The sequence below is a fragment of the Ursus americanus genome, chromosome 33 (genome assembly GCF_024610735.1).
Source record: "Ursus americanus isolate L20-20 chromosome 33, mUrsAme1.1.p, whole genome shotgun sequence".
Classification (NCBI taxonomy): domain Eukaryota; kingdom Metazoa; phylum Chordata; class Mammalia; order Carnivora; family Ursidae; genus Ursus; species Ursus americanus.
Window position 1 is genome coordinate 25155283 of NC_142159.1, and position 15164 is coordinate 25170446.

General features: G+C 39.1%; 1 long non-coding RNA gene and 1 other non-coding gene across 2 annotated transcripts; both read right to left on the reverse strand.

Moving 5' to 3' along the window:
• Window positions 1-297: 297 nt before the first annotated feature.
• On the reverse strand, window positions 298-11117 carry LOC148107248 (uncharacterized). Its single transcript, XR_015722794.1, has 2 exons — window positions 10995-11117; window positions 298-9695 (listed from the first exon to the last, which is right to left on the reverse strand). It is a non-coding gene; the product is annotated as an uncharacterized LOC148107248 (long non-coding RNA).
• On the reverse strand, window positions 7579-7682 carry LOC123796190 (U6 spliceosomal RNA). Its single transcript, XR_006780698.1, has one exon. It is a non-coding gene; the product is annotated as a U6 spliceosomal RNA (small nuclear RNA).
• Window positions 11118-15164: the final 4047 nt, after the last annotated feature.

A 15164-nucleotide genomic window follows, 5' to 3' on the forward strand; every position in this document is an offset into this window, starting at 1 on the left:
GTGAAGCTTTGTCAGGGAGTGTGTGTGTACAATCTGGGGCCTTGGTGACAGAGACACAGCAAGGCCCCCGTTAGCAAGAACTGTCAAGGTGGCGAGCTCCCATCCCGACTACACACTCGATCTGGAAGCATGGCCCTTCCACTTCCAAGCCCATGTAATCAGAACCAGGATCTCCAGACAGGAGAGTGGGGATTTTTAAACACAAGTAGGAGCAGAAAATCAAAAGTCACCAAGCACTTGAGGAAAATTAATGTCAAGAAACGAACACAAGTCAATAAACAGAGACCAGCACCCATGTGAACATTTCACAAGGCAAACAGATGTTAAAATAATCCTCGGAGATTAGACAGAATATTACATCCACAAAAACAGCCTATTGTGAAAAAGAGCCAAGGGACAGAAAATAGGAGGAAAAGTTAGGAGGCATTTAGTATCTGCGAAGACAAGAATAGAGAGTAGCATAAAAGAAATACTTAAAACATGTATATTGTAATGTATATAATTATCAGACCAATATGTCGTACACCTGGAACTGATATAATATCATATGTCAGCCGTACACCAATTAAAAATTTAAATAATAATAACAGGAAAAAATTTCCCAGATCTGAACACATGGGTCTTCATAAAGAAAGGACCCTCTCATACCAAATAATTTACTTGAAGATAAGACACACCCAGGGGTACCTGGGTGGCTCAGTAGGTTAAACGGCTGCCTGTGGCTCAGGTCATGACCTTGGGGTCCTGGGATTGAGCCCTGCGTCAGGCTCCCTGCTCAGTAAGGAGTCTGCTTCTCCCTCTGCCCCTCTCCCCAGACACATTTCCCAAAACTGCAGAATACCAAGGATGCAGGAGAAAAAAACTACCTTCCAAAGGGAAAAATGAGCAGAAGTTACCCACAAAGGAGCACACAGGATGCTGGAAGAAAGTGGAGCCATATTACCAAGGTTCTAAGAAACAGTGATTCTGAACCCAGTCTTGTACTCAGCCAAATTAGCATTCAAGTGAAAGGTCAGAATGAAATATTTTGGGCATACAAACCTCAGAAAGTCTGTCATTCTCAGACTGGCTTTCTGAAAGAATTTCTCTAGGATTGCAACACAGCAAAACAAAAAGAATCTAAAGAGGAGGAAGATGTATCCAACGGCCAATGGCGAGCAGAAAAGCCATTAGAGTTTACAGCAAAGTTTAGATCATTTTTTATGCATAACTAAAGAATTAATAATAATGGAGAACTAAGATCCCAGATTAATCCCAGGAGGAAGAGAATGAGGAGGAAACTGAAAACAGATGGAGGTTTTGGTCTTTGGGAGGAGAGGATACGATTGATTAATTGATATTATTGAATACTATTAAATGTACATTATTATAATATCAATAGTATTATTGAATACTATTAAATGCACATAAAAAATTTAGAAGCTTACTTCTACTTCAGGTAGTAGCAAAAAAAACTTGCATCAGATTAACCATCCTGCCTATGACAATTATAAAGTCACGATAAAATAGTTTTAAAAAACAATGATATGAAGGTAGTGGAGAGTAATCAGTGCCCTGGAAAAAAAGGAATCAAACCAGTGCAGATCCATGTGCAACCAGCTTTCCCCCAAGACAGTTCCTTAATTCTCTCAGCGTTCTTGTACGTTCCACCACCTTCATATCATTGTTTTTACAAGAACTCGGGTTCAAGCTGGAAGTGTCAGTCTTATTGGGCTGAAAAGACAGACGTTAGAGTACAGGGTTTCCTGCCAGAGTAGACGGGAATTGAGGGAGGGCAGATCCTGGAAAGGAGGAAGCCCCCAGATCTGTATACAAACATCCCCCAAATCCTTGGCTGAATCCTGGACTGCATGTGCAGGTCACGTCTCCAAGGATCCGGTGGAAAGCAGCAACCGGAAGGCCAGAGGAACTGAGCAGGAATTTCAGCAGCTGCCCAACCGTGAAGACAGAGTTTGGATATCAAGTCCAGCCAAGTTCAAGGTGCTTGGTAAACCCATTGGGCTTTCTACTAAAACCCCAGAAAGAGCATATTTTAGAAGTGAGGACCAAATTCCAAACTGAGGGCAAACCTGAAATAAACACCCTGACAAAGCCTATAACCAAACCACCACAGGATCAAAGTTATCTGCTGGTAATTTATTTACCTTCTAAAACAAATTTTATCACTTTTCAGAGGAAGATGACAGAAACTGTTGTACTACACTATATCATCCACAGTGTTCCGTATATGATAACGATTTATAAGACATGAAAAGAAAGAGAATGCATCTCACAATCGAGAGGAAAAAGCAGTCAATAGAAGAGACCCACAGATAACCTGATGCTGAATTAACAAAGATGCCAAATCATTACCAGAAATATAAAGATTTCACAGGAGGAGTGGATAGAAGGGGTGAAGATATAGGAAATTTTTAGAAGTAATATAGAAAATACAACAAGGAACCAAATGGAAATCTCTGACCTGAAAAATGCGATATCAAAAAATTGTTTTGTTTTGTTTTGTTTTAGAGGATTGACAGCAGATTGGATGAAAGAATCATAACATGAACACAAAGACAGATGAGTAGAAAGTATTCAACCGACAGCACACAAAAAGAAGAAATGATCCGAAAATTGTCTCTGTTGGGATACTGAGTGAAATTGGATATACAACTTCTAAATCATTTGAAGAAGAAAATGAAACTTTAAAAAAATGATGAATCCAACAAATGGAAAGAAAAAGGGGGAATTTAACATTAAAAAAATCATGGTAGGGGCATCTGGCTGGCTCAGTACCACATGCAACTCTTGATCTCAATGTAATCAGTTCAAGCCCCACATGGGGTGTAGAGATTACTTAAATATAAAATCTTTTTTAAAAAATCATGGTAAAAAGTAAGCGAAATAAGTTTACAGGAATAAGTCAAAACATATTAGCAATCACAAAAGAATGAATTAAATCTCCATTTTAAAATACAGAGATTTTCAGATTTCAGTTAACAACAACAAATATGTTATTTACAGAAGACACACATAAAAAGAATGTCATGTGTTGGTTAGAACAATTTTTGAGTACAAATAACAGAAACACCATCTAACAATAGCTGACAAAGTGGGTTTATTTTTCTTGTAGAAGTCTGGGAGTATGTGGCTGCTGGTCTTTGTTCAGTAGTGTAGAGATGGTGTCTCAGCATTTCTCTTGACCTTTTCTTCATGGTCACAGAAAGGCTGCCAAGTCTCCAGGCATTACATTCACAGTGAAGGCGGGAAAAGAAAAGAAGCAATACTAGTCACATTGTTTCCTTTTTCAGGAAAAGCAAAAACCTTCCCAGAATTCTCAACAGACTTCTGGTTGTGTTTCATTAATCAAAACAGTTGTCAGCTGGCAAGAGAAAACAGTCACCCCCACCCTACATAGCAAAAGTATACAAGAGAAGAGAATTAGAAATTAGTGTTCAGTAGCCAATGAATAGTGTCTCCCACAGGTTCAAAATAAGGGGATGGAAAAGATACACTAGGCAAATGTTGACCCAAGGCTAACAAGAACTGAGCTGTTACAGAGCAGTGAGAAGCCATCTGGTGGTTCTATGCTGAATATGATCAACAGGACTCAGTACACATTACCAGCTCCTGCATTGTAGGGGCCAGAAAGTAAAAACCTCATTTCTGATGCTCTTTTGCAGCTAAGTTGTAGATGTGAATTAGGTTTAGCCAACTGCACAGACCTGTGTGAGACTTGGTAGATAGAATTGAGACAGAAGGTTGTCTTTCTGCTCATAACTAAATTCGTGGAGAGAGCGTGAAAGACATTTGTGGCGGTGGCCAGACTCAGCATTTCAGGGTTTTATCAGCAGCTTTGTGCATAGATATGGTTGTTATGATAATAGCTTCAGTAGCCTTAGTGGCTTCATAATCCTAGTTTCCTTATGCCTGAACTAAAACTACGGTGATGTGATCTTCAACTCAACAGTTCCAAGGAGGCCTCCTGCTTATGACTTCTCCATTTTTCCAGGGATTTTATAAGCACCTAATTTCCTGTTTTAAACTCCTTTCTGCATATAATACACTGAGTGGTTTCTATTTTCTGCACTGAACCCCAAAACTGGTACCAAGCGTGTGCACATCAACACACACACACACACACACACACACACACACACACACACACACCGCCCATCTTGGGATAACAGAACCCTCATGTGACTTTCAGAAGCAAATGCAAACCCTCTCTGGAAGAACTCAACCTCAGTTCAAACCTCAAAGAATTCCTACAGAATGAAAAATGAAATCGAGGATAATGAACACTTCCTAAGCAAAAATCACAAGACACACAAGGAAACAAAGCACCATAGAGAAGAACAGCAGAAACCATAGACAGCAGACACAAATACGAAGACTTCTGATTTCAGAATTATCAGATACAGAACATAAAATACATGTGTTTGGTATGTTTAAACAAATAAATATGTACATAGAACAAATAGATTTCAAAGGAATAAAAGAAAACATTTAAAAATAAACCAGAGTAGTTACAATGAATTATTCAGTGGATGTAATAATTACAATGAATAATTCAGTGGATGCTCCAGCCACCAGAGTGGACACAGATGAAGAATTAATGAACTAGCTGATGGATTTGAAAAATATCACAGAGAATGCAATACCAAAAGACAAAGGCAAGGAAAACATGAAAGAGAGGTTGAGACGAAATATAGAGTGAAAGGCGGTAAGTTATGTTGTCTGGAAGGAGAGACCAGAGGGAATGAGAAAGAAGCAATATTTGAAAAGATAATAGGTAAGAATTTGCCAGAATTATTCAAATATACCAAGGCTCAAATTCAAAAATCTAATAAATCCCAACAGATTAAAAGAAGGAAGGGAGAAAGGGAGAGAAGGAAGGAGGAAAGTAGATTCACAAATCATAGATTTGCAGTGAGACTGGAAGATACCAAAGAAAAGCAAAAGTTTTGGAGGCAGGGGCGCCTGGGTGGCACAGCGGTTAAGCGTCTGCCTTCGGCTCAGGGCGTGATCCCGGCGTTATGGGATCGAGCCCCACATCAGGCTCTTCTGCTATGAGCCTGCTTCTTCCTCTCCCACTCCCCCTGCTTGTGTTCCCTCTCTCGCTGGCTGTCTCTATCTCTGTCAAATAAATAAATAAAATATTTAAAAAAAAAAGTTTTGGAGGCAGCCAGAACAGGGGAATGAAATGAATCACCTACAAAGGAATAACAAGTAAATGACTAACTTCTCAACTGCAACAAAGTCAGAAGAAAGATGTTAGTTAAAAGAAAACATTGTTGAACCAGATTTTTAAAAAAGTAATTCCTCTACATGCTGTTCACAAGACATGCTTCCAAAACATAAGGACACTAAAAAAATTGAAAATGTAGATAAAGATAAACGAAAAACAGTAGCCAAGAGAAAGCTGGAACAGCTATGAAACATCAGACAAAATAGATAAGAAAGCAAAAATCATTACCCATGATAAAGAGGACTATATAATGACAAAAAATTCCAATTCACCAGGAAGAGATGATTCTAAACTTGTAAGCACCCAATAATATAGCCTCAAGATATATAAAGCAAATATTTACAGATCCAAGAGAAGAGACTGACAAATCCACTGTTATAGTGGGAAAGTTTAGTACAACTTTTCTTAGTACTTGACAGATCAAGTGTGTAAGAAGTAAGTAAAAATAGAGATTTGACAAGAACAATTAGCAAGCTTGATTTAAAGAGATTTTTTTAAGATTTTATTTTTAAGTAATCTCTACACCCAATGTGGGGCTCAAACCCACAACCTGGAGATCAAGAGTCACGGGCTCCACCAACTGAGCCAGATAGGGACCCCTAACAAGCTTGATTTAATGAATATATAAATACTGCAACCAGCAATTAAAGAATATACATTCTTTTTTTTAAGTGAACTTTTTTAAAAATATATTTATTTATTCATTTGACAGAGAGAGTGTGTGCACACGAGTGGGAGGAGGGGAGAGGGAGAAAGAGAATCCTCAAGCAGACTCCCCACCAAGTGAGAAGCCCAACACAGGGCTCCATCCCAGAACCCCAAGATCATGACCTGAACCAAAATCAAGAGTCGGGGGCTTAACCAACTGAGCCACGAGGCAATCCTTACCTGAACTTTTTTATTGAACAATAACATATATAAAGAAGAGTATGCAAATCAAAAATATATGACCTAATGAATTCTCATGAAGTTGACACACTACAGACCCAGGACTTGGATTAGATCAGGAAGAACTTTATGACACCCTCAAACTCTTTTTCTTGCCACTGCACCACCCCCAGTCACAGTCCATGCTATAGAAACCACCATCCTGACTTCAAATGCTATAGATTAATTTTGCCCATATTTACTTATTATTAGTGACATCATACACTAGTACTCTTTTGTGTCTCTTTTGCTCAATATCATGTTTGTGAGATTTATGTGTGTAGAAATATCTTTTTCATTCTCATTCCATTGTATGAATAAACCACATTTATCCATTCTTCCGTTGATGGACTTTTAGATTGTTGCCTCTTTGCAAGTAGCACAAATGATGCTGGGATGAACAGTCTTCTTTTTTTTTCTTAACCTTTATTATTATTTTTCTTTTAGTAATCTCTACACCCAGTGTGGGGCTCAAACTCACCACCCTGAGATCAAGAGTCATGTGTTCTACCTACTAAGCCAGTCGGGTGTCCCAGGATGAACATTCTTGTAGGTGTCTACTGGTGATCATGTGTATGTATTTTTGTTGGGTATATTTAGCTTATTTTTAGCCTTTGCAGATATTGCCCCAAAGGTTTCCAAATGGTTGGAGCAATTTGCATTCCCACCAGCAGTATGTGGGTGTTACAGTTGCCAACCCCTCATCAGTGCTTGGAATATTCTGCCTCCCCATTTTACCCATTCTGATGGATGTGAGAAGATGCATTTTTTTCAATCCACGTGAAATAGTTACAAAAGTTGACCAACTGTTAGTTTTCACATATTTCACAGGATTGGTACCACACAGACCAGGCTCTCTGACCACACCACAATTAAGTTAGAAATCAGTGACAAAATATAGCTAAATTGGAAAAAATGCATACACTTGCAAGTCATCAGAACCGAACGCTGCAACACACTGACATCAATATATAGAAACAATGTTTAATCTTGGATATGTATGTTGGAAAAGAAGAAAATTTCAAAATAAATGAATCAAGCACTCAGTTTTAGAATTTAAAAAGTCTGGAGAGGAAAGAATAAGAGTAGAAATTTCTAAAAAGTAGACAAAACATAAAATAGAATATTATCGGGGTGCCTGGGTGGCTCAGTCAGTTCAGCTTCCAACTCTTGACTTGGGCTCAGGTCATGACCTCAGGGTTGTGAGATCAAGCCCTGCGTTGGGCTCCATCCATGCTGGGCAAGGAGGCTGCTTAAGACTCTCTCTCTCCCTTTTCCTCTGCTCAATATTTACACCAATACATTTGAAAACTTAGATAAAGTAGTAGGTACCTTCCTGGAAAAAAACACAACTCACCAACACTATCTCAGGAAGAAATAAAGAACTTGTATAATCCTATTACCCGAAAAGAATTTTAAAAAAATATATGGAATGCTTCACAAATTTATGTGTCATCCTTGTGCAGGGGCCATGCTCATCTTCTCCGTATCTTTCCAATTTTAGTATATGTGCTGCTAAAGCTACTAGAAAAGAATTTGAATGGTGGAGTCTCAAAAAGTTAAACATAGAATGACCATAGGACCCGGCAATCCCACTCCTAGGTATGCACACAAAAGAAGTGAAAATAGGCACTCAAAACAAATGGCTGCGCATGACTATTCACAGCGGCGCTAATCGCAACTGCCAGAAGGTGGAAACAACCCAGATGACCCTCACTGCACGGACGGATATACGCAGTACGGTGGATCCGTTCAACAGAGAATCGTTCAGGCTTAAAAATGAAATTCGGACACGTGCTGCAACGTTAACGAGCCTGGAAACATTCTGCTAAGTGAAAGAAGTCAAGCTCAAAAGGTCACACACAACATAATCCCATTTATGTGAAATATCCAGAATCAGTAACTCCATAGATACAGACTGTGGAGAAGAGATCACCAGGGCCTAGGGGAGGGGGAAGGAGTGACTGCTGATGGGGACAGTCTCCTTCGGAAATGCTGAAATGCTTTGGAATTGGATAGAGGTGATGATTGCACAACACTGTGAATTTCTAAATGCCACTGAATTTGTATGCTTTAAAGTGGATAACTTTAGGTTATATGAATTTTAGCTCAGTTAAAACAAAAATCTCACCAGACCGAGATGGATTCAGAGGCAAATGGCATTAAATATTCAAATAAATAAACATGTATATAGTTATGAATGATTAAAATTATGTACATACATAATTTTGTCATGTGTACATATGTGTGTACATATATAATTTTAAATATGTACATATGTAATTTTAATCATTCATAACTATATACATGTTTATATATGTACATAATTTTAATCATTCACGAATGTTTCTGTAGAAAAGAAAAAGGACCCTTCCCACTCAAGGTATGACTTTAGCATAAACTTGACACAAAAATCATACAAGAAATGAAAATACCAGTTCAACCTTCCTCATGAGATGCAAAAAATCCTAGATTAAATACTTGCCAAACAGAATTTTGTAACGTATAAAAAAGATAAAACATGATAAACCAAGTCGGTTTATCTCAGGCATGTAAGAGTAGTTCACTAGAAAATGTACTAATATATCATCACATAAACAGATTAAAGAAGAAAAACCATATGATTTTAACTGAGAAACTTAGAATAGTCACTTAATAAATTTCAGCATCTACCTATGACAAAAACTTAGCAATCAAAGAATGGAAGTGTATTTCCCTAACCTAATAAATAATATTATGGTAGTTGTGAGATGGGGAAACTAAAGGGACCCCATGAAAATGTGTTTTTTTGCTCCTTTTCCTGTTTCTGTTCTTGCTAGGACGTACCCCCACCTTACACACACCTTATAGATCAGGTAATGTACGTCCTTCTTGGAGAGGTCAAGGATTTAACAATTCTTTGCAGGCTTCTAGCACGATAGATAACATCCAAGGAGTGACCGGGAGGGGTTGTCATGAGCGGTTTCGAGACCACTGGTTCGCCAAGAACCCTGGCTCTAGGGCATAAGTGGTTTATGGAGAACACCTAAACACTTGCCTTTGTTTTTTTTAAACTTTTTTTCTTTAAGATTTTATTTATTTATTTTGAGAGAGAGAGAGAGAGAGGCAGGCAGAGCACAAGCAGGGGGCAGGGCAAAGGCAGCGGGAGATGCAGGCTCCCGGATGAGCAGGGAGCCGGATGTGGGACTGGATCCCAGGACCCTAGGATCATGACCTGAGCCAAAGGCAGACACCTAACTGACTGAGCCACCCAGGCAACCCAAGATGTCCCATTCTTATCTCTAAAATCTATACATTACCATTCATGGCAAAAGGGACTCTGGAGACATGATTAGGGTTCAGGACCTTGAAATGGGAGATCATCTTGGATTATCCAGGTGGCCCAATCTGATGACATGAATCCTTTAATGTGGAGAACCTTTTCTGGCTGCAGTCAGTCAGAGGGAGGTGTGGCTACGGAAGGATCAGCGATGCAACATGATGAACTTTGAAGCTGGAGGGCGGGGTCACAGCCCAGGAAGGCGGGTGCCTCCAGAGCCTGGAAAAGTCAAGGAAATGGATACTTCTCTAGTGTCTCCAGAAAGCAGCACAACCCTGTCCACACCTTGATTTCTGCGCAGTGAGACCCCTGTTAGATGTCTACTCTCCAGAACCGTAAGATTATATATTTCTGTTGTTAAACCACTAAAATTGTAGTGTTTTGTAACAACAACAACAAAGATGGAATACAAGTATACAACAAAAATGACAACAACTCTACAACAAATGTTATATTTAATTCCCTTTAAAATCCAACACAGCGGGGCTTCTACGTGGCTCAGTTGGTTAAACATCTGCCTTTGGCTCGGGTCATGATCCCAGGATCCTGGGATCGAGCCCCGCATTGGGCTCTCTGCTCAGCGGGGAGCCTGCTTCTCCCTCTGCCTGCTGCTCTGCCTACTTGTGCTCTCTCTGTATCAAATAAATAAAATAAAATATTTTTAAAAACTCCAACATAACGTAAGTTGCCCATTTTGATCACTTGAATTTAGCATTGCACTGAGGAGCCTAACCAGGACAGAATGGCAACAAAAAGAAATAAAACACTTAAGGATTGGAAAGAGAGAAATAAATTGTCATTCTTTGCTGATGATATGAATAGATATATGAAAGTTGTAAAATAATTTATGACTACATTATATTAGAATTTTTAAAGGCTAGATACACAATGAATACATAAAAGTATATATCTGCATTTCTACATACCAGCAACAATCAGAAAATTTTAAAAGGTCTTTATAAATCAGAAATTTTAAAAAAAGAAATGAAAAGTGAGAAGGAAGGAAGAACTAATAATAAATTTAATAAAAGATGTGCAAGCCTTTGCTGGAGAAATTAACAAAACTTTATTGAAAAGACATTAGATGTTAAAGAAGACTACAGCAATGGAAAGCAGACTATATTCTTGGATAAGACTCAATAACAGAAAGATGTCAACTTTTCACAAATTGCTCTACAAATTCAATGCAACCCCAATAAGAATTCCAAGAGTACTTTTTTCTGAGATTTGGCAAGCTGATTCTAACATGGAAGAGCTGAGGCTGCCAATAGCCAGGGTATGCCTGAAGAAAATGGGAGACTTGCCTCCACCAGGTAAAGAAATTCGGCTGTGGGGTATTGATGCCAGCAAGGAATAATAGACTGTTGAAACAGGGTAGAGCCCAGAAACAAAGCACTTATGGAAGTTTGATTTCAGACAGGACTGGAACTGCAGGTTAGTGAGGAATAAATGGATTCACCAATTGGTGCTGGGACAACTAATTAACCATGTGGGAAAATAATGAAATCAGATCCTTACCTCAACATACACAAAATTAATTCCAGGTGGCTTACATGTAAAATACAAACCTGTAAATAATTTAGAAAACAATAAAAGTGGAAGTCTTCATGATTTGAGATAGAATTTAGCACAAACTATAAAGACAAAAATTGATAGATTCTATTATATTAAAATAAAGAATTTCCATTTAACATGGATACCATAAAGAATAAAAAGGGCAAGCCAAAATCCAGAAGATACTTGCAACATATATAAATAATAGGGGTTTTTTCTTTATTATTCATTTAAACAAAAGCAAAAACACTGCACCCATTTCTCCCCCCTTTCTTCTCATATAAAGAATTCCTAAAAATCAGGAAAAAAAAAAAAAACCAAAAACCCAACAGAAAAATGAACAAAAGATAGTCATTACAGAGAAGGAAAAAAAACACATGGAAAGATGCTTCATGAATAATCAGGAAAATGCAAATTAAAGTTTCAAGGAGATACTATTTCACACCCACCATATTGGCACTAATTTGAAAGCTGGACCATAGCTAGTATTGTCAGGAAGTGAGACAGCAGTCATTCACCATGCACGGACTATAAAGCGCCATGACCACGTGGGAGAGGGGTTAGCCTTTCTTACTGTGGGGATTCTTAACCTGGGGTAGACAGATGGAACTCGGGGCTCTGTAAACTTCAATGAGAAAAAAGAAAAAAGAAAAACTATATATTTTTGCTAATTTCTAGCTGAAACTTGGTATTTTCTTCTATTAGCAACCAAAGTAGTATTAGTCATGCCTGTGACTTCCACCAAAACGTGTTGCTGATATCTCAAAATATCATTTATGTTCATCACAACTTCAAAATTAGGGTAGGTATGGGGCACCTGGGTGGCTCAGTTGGTTAAGTGTCCAACTCTTAATCTCAGCTCAGGTCTTGATCTCAGAATTTTGAGTTCAAGCCCTACACTGGGCTCCATGCTGGGGGTGGAGCCTACTTGAAAAAAAAATTAGGGTAGGTATGAGACTGATTACTAAATATTACCATTTAATGGTAGGAGAACATATATTTTATCACGAATTTGCTTTCTTAATATTTTGAAAACCATATTCCAATACAATTTGTTTTCTTTGTAATCCTATGTGTTCTGTTTTATATATTCTTAAATGTTGTTCTAAGAAAGTGTCCAATGGCTTCACTAGTGTGCAAAAGGGATCCATGAAACAAAAACAGTTAAGAACCCCTGTCAGTCCTACAATAAAACATGAGAAGTCCACAGCAAAGTGTCTGCCCTGGAAAAGCTCCCGCATGTGGATATCAGGAGACATGTGGACAGCACTGAAAGTGACCCAAATATTCATCAGTGTATAATGGGCAAATTGTGGGATATTCATGCAGTGAATTTATGAAAGTGGTTTTACCTTTGGGTCTTAGGTTGGGGATTATGCCTGGGAAGAATCATCCAGTAAAATACTGGTAAAGTTCCTTTTCTTAATTTGGGTGGTGAGTAAATAACCATTCATTTAAAACTGTACATCTGCATACTCCTTTTTTATTATTTTTAATTTTAATTTTATTTATTTTTTAGAGAGAGCATGTGCAAATGATGGCGAGGTTGTAGGGGGAGAGGGAGAGAGAGAGAATCCCAAGCAGGCTCCATGCCCAATGCAGAGCCCAATGCCAGGCTTGATCCCAAGGCCTTGAGACCATGACCTGAGCCAAAATCAAGCCCAACTGACTGAGCCACCCGGGCGCCCCATGTACATCTGCATTTTCATCCAATCTTTGTATGTCAGCTATTTCACAATGAATATTTTTACATAAAAAGATGGATATGGAAGTAACCCCTGTGTCCATCAACAGATGAATGGATAAAGAAGAGGTGGTATGTATGTTCAGAGCAATTATTACTCAGCCATAAAAAAGAATGAAATCCTGCTATTTGCAACGGCATGGATGGATCTAGAGGGTATGAGGCTAAGTGAAATAAGTCAGTCAGAGAAAGACAAATACCATAGGATTTCACTGATATGAGGAATTTAAGAAACAAAACAAACAGGGGCACCTGGCTGGCTCAGTCAATAGAACATGTGACTCTTGATCTTGGGGTTGTGAGTTCAAGCCCCATGTTGGGCATGGAGCTTACTTAATTTAAAAAAAAGAAAACAAACAAAGAAAAAAAGAGACAAACCAAAAAACAAACTCTTTTTTTTTTTTTTTAAGATTTTATTTATTTATTTGAGAGAGACAGAGACAGCCAGCGAGAGAGGGAACACAAGCAGGGGGAGTGGGAGAGGAAGAAGCAGGCTCATAGCAGACGAGCCTGATGTGGGGCTCGATCCCAGAACGCCGGGATCACGCCCTGAGCCGAAGGCAGACGCTTAACCATTGTGCACCCAGGCGCCCCCAAAAAACAAACTCTTAACTATGGAGAATAAACTGATGGTCACCAGAGGGGAGGTAGGTGGGGGGAGGGGGATATACGTAAAGGGGATTAAAGATTACACTCGCCATGATTAACACCGAGTAATGTATAGAATTGTTGACTTACTATGTTGTGTACCTGGAGGTCATGTAACACTATAGGTTAATATATTGGAACTAAAATTTTGGGAAAAAAGGTGGTTAATAACCAGCATTGTTGAGGACAGGGGAGCAGACAAATTGGGGAACACCTTGGCCATATCTGTCAAGATTAGTGTGCCTGCTTTTTGATCTAAAAACCTCTCTAAAAATATTCACAGTTGCACAAAGCTGTACACACCAATTTGTCCCCTAAAATGTTTTCTTAAATACTGAATAACTGTAAAAAAAAAACACCTTAAAAATCCTTTAATATCACTGACAAAAACTCTAAGCAGCCTGAGTCAAAAATGGGCAAGAGACTAAACAGACATCTCTCCAAAGCAGACATACAGGTGGCCAAGAAGCACGTGAAAAGAAGCTCAATATCACTAACCACTAGGGAAGTGTAAACCAAAACCACAGCGAGCTATCACCTCACACGCATTAGGATGGCTGCTATCATTTTTTCTAAAAGAAGAAAAGCATACATCTTGGGGAGGATGCAGAGACCCTGGAACCCTTGTGCACTGTTGCTGGATATGTAAAAATGGCACAGCCACTATGGAAAACAACTTAGTGGCTTCTCAGAAATTAGAAATGGAATTACCATGTGCTCCAGCAATTCCACTTCTGGGTGGGGACCCCAGAGAATTGAAAGCAGCCTCTCCAAGAGGTATTTGTACACCCATGCTCACAGCAGCATTATTCACAGTAGCTAAAATGTGGAAGCAGCCCGTCCATCGACAGATGCATGGATGAGTAAAACACAGTCCGTCTGCACAAAGGAATATTATTCACCTTGTAAGAGAAGGAAACTCTGACACGTGCTACGACATGGAGGAACCTTGAGGACATGAGCTAAATGACATAAGGCAGTCACAAAAAGACAAATGCTGTATGATTCCACTCCCATGAGGTATGAGGAATAGTCAAAATCACAGAAACAGAAAATGGAACGATGGTTGCCAGGGGCTGGGAGAGGGGGGAATGGGGAGTTCGTATTTAACGGGGACAGAGTTCCGGTGTGGCAAGGCGAGAAGAGTTCTGGAGATGGAAGTTTACACAACAATATGAATATGCTTACTGGTACTCAACTGTGTAGTTTTAAATGGCTAAGATGAGGGGCGCCCGGCTGGCTCAGTCAGTAGAACATGCCACTCTTAATCTCGGGGTTGTGGGTTCAAGCCCCATGTTGGGTGTAGTGATTACTTAAATAATATCTTTCAAAAAGGGGGGGAGGAAAAACAAGGTGCAGAACTTCCTTTGGTGTTTAAAAAATTATTTAAAAGATGGCTAAGATGACAAATTTTATGCCATGTGCATTTTACCACAATTTTAAAAACTGGAGGAAAAAATCCATCCGTAGAGGATTGGTTACAATACATCTGTGCTGTTCAATTGTCACATAGACAAGGTCAACCTGGTATGGGCAGATCTCTAAGACATTTTAAATTTTATTTATTTTATTTTTTTAAGATTTATTTTTTTTATTTGACAGAGCTAGAGACAGCCAGCGAGAGAGGGAACACAAGCGGGGGGAGTGGGAGAGGAAGAAGCAGGCTCCTAGCGGAGGAGCCCGATGTGGGGCTCGATCCCGTAACGCCGGGATCACGCCCTGAGCCGAAGGCAGACGCTTAA